The sequence below is a fragment of the Ziziphus jujuba genome, chromosome 11 (genome assembly GCF_031755915.1).
Source record: "Ziziphus jujuba cultivar Dongzao chromosome 11, ASM3175591v1".
NCBI lineage: Eukaryota > Viridiplantae > Streptophyta > Magnoliopsida > Rosales > Rhamnaceae > Ziziphus > Ziziphus jujuba.
In genome coordinates, this window is record NC_083389.1 from 18,671,385 (window position 1) to 18,680,907 (window position 9,523).

The following is a 9,523-nucleotide window of genomic DNA, read 5'->3' on the forward strand; positions in this document are numbered from 1 at the left end:
TTAGTGTCCTTTTATTTTTTTCTTCATTTTATCTCTCGATTTTCTTCATCATACATGAATTTAATATAATATTCACCTCAAATATCATATTTAGTTATGGTACATATATAAAGCAATTCTCAAAAACAAAAAATTTAAATAATTAGGCAAATTTTTCACAAACTGGGATAGGGCTTCCACAAAATTATGCGGCCCATAACCAAAGCTCAAAAAAATGATTGTCCAATTATGTACAGCCCATATGACCATGTTGGATCCTCGTGGCACCGACCCGTTATCCTTCCATGATTGTCCAATTATGTACAGCCCATATGACCATGTTGGATCCTCGTGGCACCGACCCGTTATCCTTCCACTGCTAGGAGTGGGAGGTAATCGCTGCTCTGTGAAACCAGCCTTACGCAGTACCCTCCACACTATGAGCCATTTGATCCAGGCCTTCGCCCAAACCACAGAGCCCAACTCTCAGCTTGGAATGGGCGGGCCAGAAGAAGTTAGCCACCAGGATCCAATCACTTGAGCCGAACTAACGTCCAACCACATTCATGCCCTCACTCGAGTTACAGGCCCACGTTACCAAGCCCGGCGATTTGAAAGCTCCGATGTCAAAATTATAAACAACTAAAGTCGTTTGTAAGATGTCAATGTGGGATATATCTTGAGAACTGCAAAATAAAAATTGCAGTGGTGGGGTGGAGATGGCTTAGGCAAGGCATTTAGAATCTGGTCTATAAGAGATTTTTACAGGAGATGAGAAAATTGATTTAACCAAAGCTGTCATTCATGAACTAATCATAACCACAAATTCAAAGTTTCATTGCACTCAGAAGACTTGAAATCACAAAAGCAAAAGCTTTTTTGAAATTTATTTGGTTCCACAAGAGAGAAATTTTCTGTGGTAAGAAGATGAAGCCGAGGATTTTTTCTCTTTATTATAAGTTGATAGAAAAGCAGCGGAAAGTGATCCAATGGGGTTTAATCTGCAGAGAAGATTGATTTTTTAGGCTTCCGTGGGATCGAATAGCATTCTGATATGAAGGTATTACCAATGGTATTGAAGGAGCTCATAGTTTTTGAGCAAGTTGATCATAGTTCCTGGATTTGACAGAAAAAAGTCAGTCAATTTCCCAGGGGTTCGCATAATGGAGTACTTCCGACATTCTAGAGCATAGTCTAGGAGAGAACTTAATAGTTTTTAACCATTCAAAACTAAAAGAACTCAGTAGCATATGCATTAATTGCAAAGGGACCTACAAAGTGTCTGTCTAGGCAGAAGCTGCATTGTCCTGCTGCAGGCATGACTTTGATTATTGTTGTAAATAATGATCAGCCACTTGAATAATGTACAATTTGTGATTTGGTATTGTCTTGGTGAACTCATATGCATCTTCAATCGCGACCATTTCATCAGCATATCTATGGACTATCAAGACTGTGTGTGTGATTATGATTATTGTAGGAATTAAAATTAAAATTTTATAAGAAAATTTTTTATCATACTAATTGGGCAATTTTAATTTTGATTTTAATGTGTCCAATTAATATTTTGTATAAGCTACAAATTTGTGAGCCTTCAAAAGACCACATCTTTTAACATTTAAGACATACCAAAAAATCATAGCTTTACAAGCATTTTTTTTTTTTTTTGTCATTTTACTTTCAAGATACATAATTTATTTTCTTGTTTTTTTAGACGATATGATATAGTCTTATATATATATATATATATATATAAAGGAGCCTCCAATTTAGCAAATTTTTGATAAATCATCTTGGTCTTTAATTAGGTACATCCAAAAATAAATTCTATAATATGAATGTGTGTATAGTTTAATACGCAAACATTCATAAAAACGGCTGTGTTTGAATAAAAGGTCGTCTTCCTGTAATTTTTTCACTATGTATACAAATGCTAATGAAAATTACTGTTATGATATGAGATATACTTTCCCAAAGTTAGGAAGCACACTCCAAAAAGCTTCAATATTAAATTATTAATCTCAAAATTTATTTAGGGGAAAAAAAAATTCCCACTTGGTAATGCCAATGCATAAATCCTCACCAACAAAGGAATCGGACCCGCATGCAGCATGCATCTAATTAAATAGGCAAATTTCCCCCCCAAAAAAAAAAAAAAATATATATATATATATATATATTATATTATTCCTTTATTTGGGCTTCCAAGAACAGCTACGGCCCCAATAAGTAGAAAAAGTCCAAAAAGTGATTGTCCAACTTGCAACACCACACCATGAGCCATTTGACCCCAGCCTTCGCCCAAATCAAAAGGCTCAACTCTCGGCTGGGAATGGGCGGGTCAGAAATTAGCCAAACCGGATCCTATCAAATAGGCCGGAACAATGTCCAATAACTTAGAAGCCCCCACTAGAGTTACAAGCCCGCGTTAATGAGCCCGTTATCTTAGCTTGCTTTTGTTCATTTTCTAAAGAGCTCTACCAGTACATGAATTTGGTCCGTGGGAGATTTTACAGTACATGAATTTGGTCCAACAACTTACCAAATTCCAGCAAAGCCGAAAAGGAAAGGGAGAATGAAACATTGATGGGTTTTTGTAGTTGCACAAAAGCAAAAAAACCCAAAAAAAAAACAAAAAAAAAAAAAACAAAAAAAAAAGAAAAAAACAAAAAGGGAGATTTTGAAGCTGGATGAGATTGATATTTTGTTTCGTATCTTTCTCAAGAAAGAAGGAAATAGAAGGGAAGATCCGTCAACCTCCCAACAATGAATAGTAAGAGCGGGATATGGAAAGTGACAAGAAGATGCATACTTTGTCTTCTTGCCTCTTTTTATCTAAATTTACTAACCAATCCCATGAAATCCCTTCCAATTTGTTATGCCATCTCTCATTGGAGCATATATTAATAAACAGTGAATGTAAATTATTAAATATGTTGCATGCAAATTGGCTAAATGTGGATGGCATATATGGTACACTTAATTATAAGATTGATTTCCAATGGTAAGTTGGCATAAGATTTTTTATGACTATTAATTAATTAGAATTTGTTTTTTAAATTTTTAAAGAAAATTTTAATTTAAATGAAACTTCACATATTTGACAAAACTTTTAAAGTGTCAGATTAAAATAGAAAGTCACTTTAAAGTGTAGTTTAATATAATATTTAACTAGATTCATTGGTAATGTTTTGTTGAGTGAGCTTAAGAATCATGTTAATTAAATATTCTGGTATTTGAATTGAGATTTTAGATCATTTTGGATAAATATTTGATCTGAGGAGCACATTAAAAATTTATATGATTTTAAACATGTTTAAATATTTTATAATTTTTAAGTGCTTAAAATTAGTTTATTGGTGAATATATTTCACTGTGGTATTTTTGGTTTTCGCATGAAATGATGATTTGAAATTTTTTGAAATATTTAAATAAATGGTAGAATTTAGATATTAAATTATGATTTATGATACAGTATTGTTTGGAAAAGTATTTACAATCTTACGAGATTGTTTTAAGGATACTGTATTGGTTATTTTTAATTGATGTACCATATAATACCAGAGTTTCGGTTCAGTATTATATTATAGCGCACTGGGTTTGCTATAGTACCATGACGTTGGTTTCACCCAACGGGTTTATTATTGCCACGAACCGTGAGGTCGGGGTTATCCGACGGTTTATTAATGCTACGGTGCTGTGAGGTTAGTTTCATCCAACGGTATATTATTGCCACGGATCATGAGATCGGGTTTATTCGATGGTTTATTATTGCCATGGTGCCGTGAAGTTGGGTTCAGCCCACAGGATATTTATTGCCACAGACCGTGAGGTTGGGTACGTCCCGACGATTTACTATTTCCACGATACCTTTTGGATATTAAGGATCGTGAGGTGGGTGTATCCCATGGTTTACAGTTAGTACATCGAATGGTACATTGCATACGTTTTGAGTACATTGTTGGTTTTCAAATATTATGATTATTACTGCACATTTATAAATATTTTGTGGAACTGTATTTATAATAGTTTATGCTTAATTTTTTTCATCTTGATCAATGCATTTTATAATATTATATTGATCGTTCACATTACACTTTTGAGCATCGGTTTTATGATATTAATTTGGAGTATAAGTTCAGATTTTGTGAAATGATTTTTAAATGGGGAACTTTTCAAACGAGTGGAACAAGAGGTCTTGAGAGAAAGATTTTTACGGAAGTAAATTAATATTTTTCTATTATACTGTTCCACTCACTGAGATTTCTTTATCTCACATTTTATTTGTTTTAAATTCATTTTCCTAGGCCCAAGGGACAAGTAGTAGTCTACCTTGCACACAGCTTATCGCTTTGTTCCTTCCACGACAGCAGCTATAATTATCCTTTCTTTATTTATCATTATCTTTTGGACTTATTATTTCTTATGTGTACTCTTAGATTTCGTAGACGCTCTTAGAATACTCTGATTTAGATATTGGACTCGGTAGGATCCTACAATATATGTGTGTAGTTATGGCCCATGGTACAATAGGCCGGTTGTGGACTTGTGCTGTTGTGGAATTATTTTATATTCATATATCGAGGTATTATTGATACAGCTGGTGTTCATTGTCCACGTTTTAATGTAAGGTTCCATTGGATATTTTTCTAGGGATTGTCCAGTAGAACTTCACTAGGTGAGACCACCCGAAAGATCCTGAGAGGGTTTTCCGAGATGGGTTCTGTCACTCGGACCGCCGAGTTCACCAGTAGTGGTGACTTCATCGGAATCACTTTACAGGTAATCACTTCTCGATTCTCATGTGTGTGTGTGTGTGTGTTTTTTTTTTTTTTTTCTTTGGAAAAACTAAAACATATGAAGAAGCAGAAATAGCCTTTTTACTGAGTTTTTAGGGCGATTTTGTTTTGGTTTGTGAATAAAACTGAACTAAGCAAGTTTGTAGATTTTAGTTCCCAAATGAGCTCCTAAATGATTCAGTCAGAGTTGTGAGTGTTTTGCGGGACAAGCTTCGGTGTCTACGAGAATCTCAATCTGATAGCAATCGGAACGGCGACATAAATGATGTATCTTTATTTGTGATGGCTGACACAAAGTACAGTAGTTGTTGGGTGGACAAGCTCGGAGCGTCACACATCAATGCTGATTATGTCGTGCGCTACAGCCACGCATGCTTCAGCCCATTAGCAATACCTTTACTAAAGCTTTTTTTTTTTTTTTTTTTTTTTTTTCCAACAAACTGTATTATAGGATTGTTTGTTTCAAAGCAACCAAAAAAAAAAAAAAAAAAAAAAAAACAATGAGTATTTGTACCAGACTCATAAGACATTAATCTGAGAAATTTTGTTTTAGCTGTAAATTGTTGTGTCTCAATCTGTTTGCGTTCTTTTCTGGCATCAAGATTAGGTTTTGAAGCCAATGAAGCTTCTTCCTTTTTTTTTTGACCTTTTGAACTTAAAAAGTAGTTATTTTGTTTCTGTATAGTATGCAATGATTAATTTTAGTTTGATAGTTTCAAAAGCCTCTTCTTTTTGATTATTGGCAGGACTACAACTCTTCCAGCATCCTTTGTTTTTGGAAAAGCTTCAACTAGTGTGTCCAATTGTGTAAAAAATTTATCAGATCCTGCTGTGAGAAACGGCAAACTTTGTCCTGATAAGATGGTTTACTAAAGACTTATTATTATGAACTATGCTATACTAAATTTGCAATAATCATGCTTTTTATTTTTTATTTTTTTCACAGATCATGTCGTTTCACATGTAGCCAAAACAAATTATCTCAGCTATCCAATCTCAATATAGTTCGTTCAATCTAAATGCAGGTCCTCTTTGGGCTGGAATATGCACATTTGATATAGCATATAAGAGATGAAATGGTAGAAGCATGTATGAGTAGCTCTGGATTAGAAATCCAATTTGCTGAAAATATGTCTTCGGACATGAATCCATCAGAATCTCGTAAGATCTCCAATAGGAGCTTGGAACTAGCTAATGTCTTCTCTGACGATCAGGACAGTATTTGATAACAAATATAGCATTGGAGGCTTGGTCTAGGAATTACGTGAGGGACACAAGATGGAGGATTACTAGCTTTTTTGGATTGGTTCTGACAATGCTGCATTTGCAAGTGTTGTACTGACCTTAAATGGTTGTGAAACAGGTATACATATAAGTTACCTGGTTTTGCATGAAATTTATTGTCTCCTCTCTGCATGTAATATTGCTTAAGATATTTATTGTGTTAATAAATTTACTTTTCCTTTTGCCAAATTGCTTCTAGTATATGCAAGTCCTTGTGCTAGTTCTCTCTCTCTCTCTCTCTCTCTCTCTCTCTTTCTCTAAATTAATAAATCTTTCTTTAATTCTGGTATTACTGGTTTTAATCAGATAAGATTCAAAGTCAAATTGCATGGTGACTAACTTATATCAGCAAAGAAGAATTCTTAAGCGTAGGTGTGGTCTAAAATAAAGGTACTCTCTTTTCTCCTTTCTAAAAATCCACTCCCCTGCTTGTATTAATGTACAATTTGTTTTACTGAAAGAGTGATGGCGTTTGTACACATATTACCTGGTCGAGAAGGCAAAGGATGCGAACATTGTTGGTATTCTGGTTGGAACTCTTGGTGTAGGTGTGTTCCTGTAGGCTCCTTTAATATTTCTTTTGTAGTAATTTACTCTGCATTTCTTATCTTTAGATAAGGCATGGCTTTTCACTGTGTTGGAATTCTAGTTAGTTTTTATGGATCTTATCATGCACAGCTTGCTAAAAGAAAACTTTGTTGAACGGTTTTTTTTTTTTTTTTTTTTTCCCAATTCTGTAGTAATTTTTTTGACATACATTATTTATTTAGAGGATAAGAATGTTGCATTTTTGCATAAATTTTGTATCTGTAACATATTGTATAATTAATAGTGCCCCCTCTAGACATTTTTAATTTTTTTTTTTCGGAGTTTGGCCGCTATATATATAATATATACAATATTTAACTTGATTAAGATTCTAAGATCATGCAAATTCACTATATTTATATATAATGCGGATTAATAAATGTATGGCTAAAATTAACTTTATGCATACCTGGTTGACTTGCCCACGATAATCATTCGTATCCCAAGCAAAGAACACGTCGCAAAACTTTCCAGTGTCCATTTGGACACGATACAAAGCAGAGCCGACTGATACTGGATCTATATGAGTGTAACCTGCTTTGCGCACCCCCACGTGTACAAAAGTATGCCACTCGCCATTTTTGACCTCGGTATGAGGTTTAGGCATTGTGTCGCTGAACATGAAACCCCTCCAATTGTGATGGTTAACGTATTTAATGGTGTCTCCTGTAGCATTATAGATCATTCAACGCGTCCCAAAATTAGCTTTCCTCTTCCAGTACTCGTACTCCAGATATTCCTTGGCCTCCGACTTTTTACCATCTTTGTCTATGGTATTCAGAGCCTCTTGAGAGTCTTTCTGTCTTTGCTCCTTTGTCTTTATTGGCTTGCTAGGAGAAGCCATAATTTTCTCGAAGCTTTCTTAATTAATGATAAATGGATAAAAAGTTCAATATTTTTATGAGATGATGGGCTTGCCTAGCTTTGAGAGAAATACATCTATATATATATATATACACACACACATAAATCCACAATTTAATATTGTGTAACATCTATCCAAATGGAACATGGACAGCTAATTAGTTTAATCCGTAAAATTACATATAGCTAGCGAGCTTTAATCATTATAAATTAATTAATTAATTACTATTTCAATTCATCAACCATGTGCAACACACACACACGTGCAATTCAACAAGACAAATTAATAAATAAATAAAAGTAGGATACATGTGATGTGATGCTACATTTGATCCATCTGTTTACCCCACTGCGAGAAAATTTTGAAGAGGAAAGCTTCACTTGGTTAAAGAATCATCAGGAGGCTTAAAGCCTTGCTCGGTTAAAGAATCACACTAAGCTATTGCAAAATCGTTTATGGATATGAGGATTTTTTTGTTCTTTTTTATCTGTTTCCATTCCTATCATATCAAAAAATAAATAAATGAATAAACACATTATTGATGATTGCTGTCGGTAACTTTTTCAGTAACTTGACAAAATTTTGGAAAGATTACTAACAGCTTGCGTTGGTAATACCGATAGCCTTTCGGTAATTAAGATGATTTGAATTTTTTTTGCTCTTTGGTAACATATTATTGTGTGTTTTTTTCTTTCTTATGTTTTTTTTCGTTAAAGAAGGTTGCACTTGACATATTCTATGGTGCAATATATAATGTAAAAGTAGTTATAATGCATTTTGATGATCTGAATTAAAAAAAATTAAAATGAAAAATTACTGATGAGAGTCGTCACAATTTTTCCAGCAAACTGTTAAGTTCTGAAAAAATTACTGATGAATATAAAAGTAGTTGTAATGAATTTTGACGATTTGTATTAAAAAAATTAATATGAAAAATTATCAAAAAGTCATCGGTATTACCAATGGATGTCGTCGGTAATTTTTTCAGCATCCATGTTAATCTTAGGAAAATTATCGACATGTGCCTTTGATATTACTAATGGGTGTTGATAATTTTGAAAATACAAATATTATTTTTTGTTTCTTAACGGATTAATTTTTTTTTTCTTATGTTTTTTTTTTTTTTTTTTCATTACTTAAGTTGCATTCAATAATGTATTATTATGTACTTTGAAGCAAACTTAGTCTTTAGTTGTGACAATTATTCTGCTTCTAGAGCCAAACCAGTTATTTTTTTCAGCCAATGCGTTTGACTGCTTCAATTTGTCCACATCATCAAGGACAATAAGAACTCTTTTATGGTGTAATATACTTCTTATCATGTCCATTCCTTTCTGAACATCCCTTATTTCATGTTGTCCACTTAAAATGTCTGAAAGAAGAAGATTTTGCAGATGCACAAGACTGTTTTCCATTTTTTCACAAACTTCTCTAATATTTTCAAGAAAACTGCTTCCTTTGAATTGAGAAGACATCCACTGATAATAATATTTGGCAAGAGTTATCTTCCCTATTCCAGCCATTCCACAAATTCCAATGAAGCGAACATGATCGAGTGATGAAGTAGAAACACGTAAGTTTAGTTTCTCTAATCGTGAATCCGTCCCAACTAACTCCTCCAAGATGTTAAACAATGCAACATCAAGTTTACTTGATACTTCTCGAATGAAGACTTGAATAAATTTTGCTTCATCCCTCTGAAATTCAAATACTAAACGTATAGTGAGAAAAAATTGTAAAATGAATTTACAAATGCAATTGCTCAATTTAAGTACATAAATATAATTGTAATATACTCCTAGTAACTATTCCAAATTATAACGAGAGATATGATGTGGTGGCAAGTGCTATGAGTTGGTCACTCCACCCTATAGATTTTTAGTATTTGAATCTGTATGCATAGATTAAAATGGGAAAAAAATACCCAACAAAGATAGAAGAATCAAGGAGAGAAGTGTTTACCTATCATATGAATGCCATCCGGTAAGACTGGGAACTTCTGTTAATG

General features: G+C 33.5%; 1 pseudogene; it reads left to right on the forward strand.

Annotated features, from left to right (window-relative positions):
• The first annotated feature begins 247 nt into the window (after window positions 1–247).
• LOC125419552 (uncharacterized) lies at window positions 248–6,785 on the forward strand (annotated as a pseudogene).
• The last annotated feature ends 2,738 nt before the right edge of the window (window positions 6,786–9,523 follow it).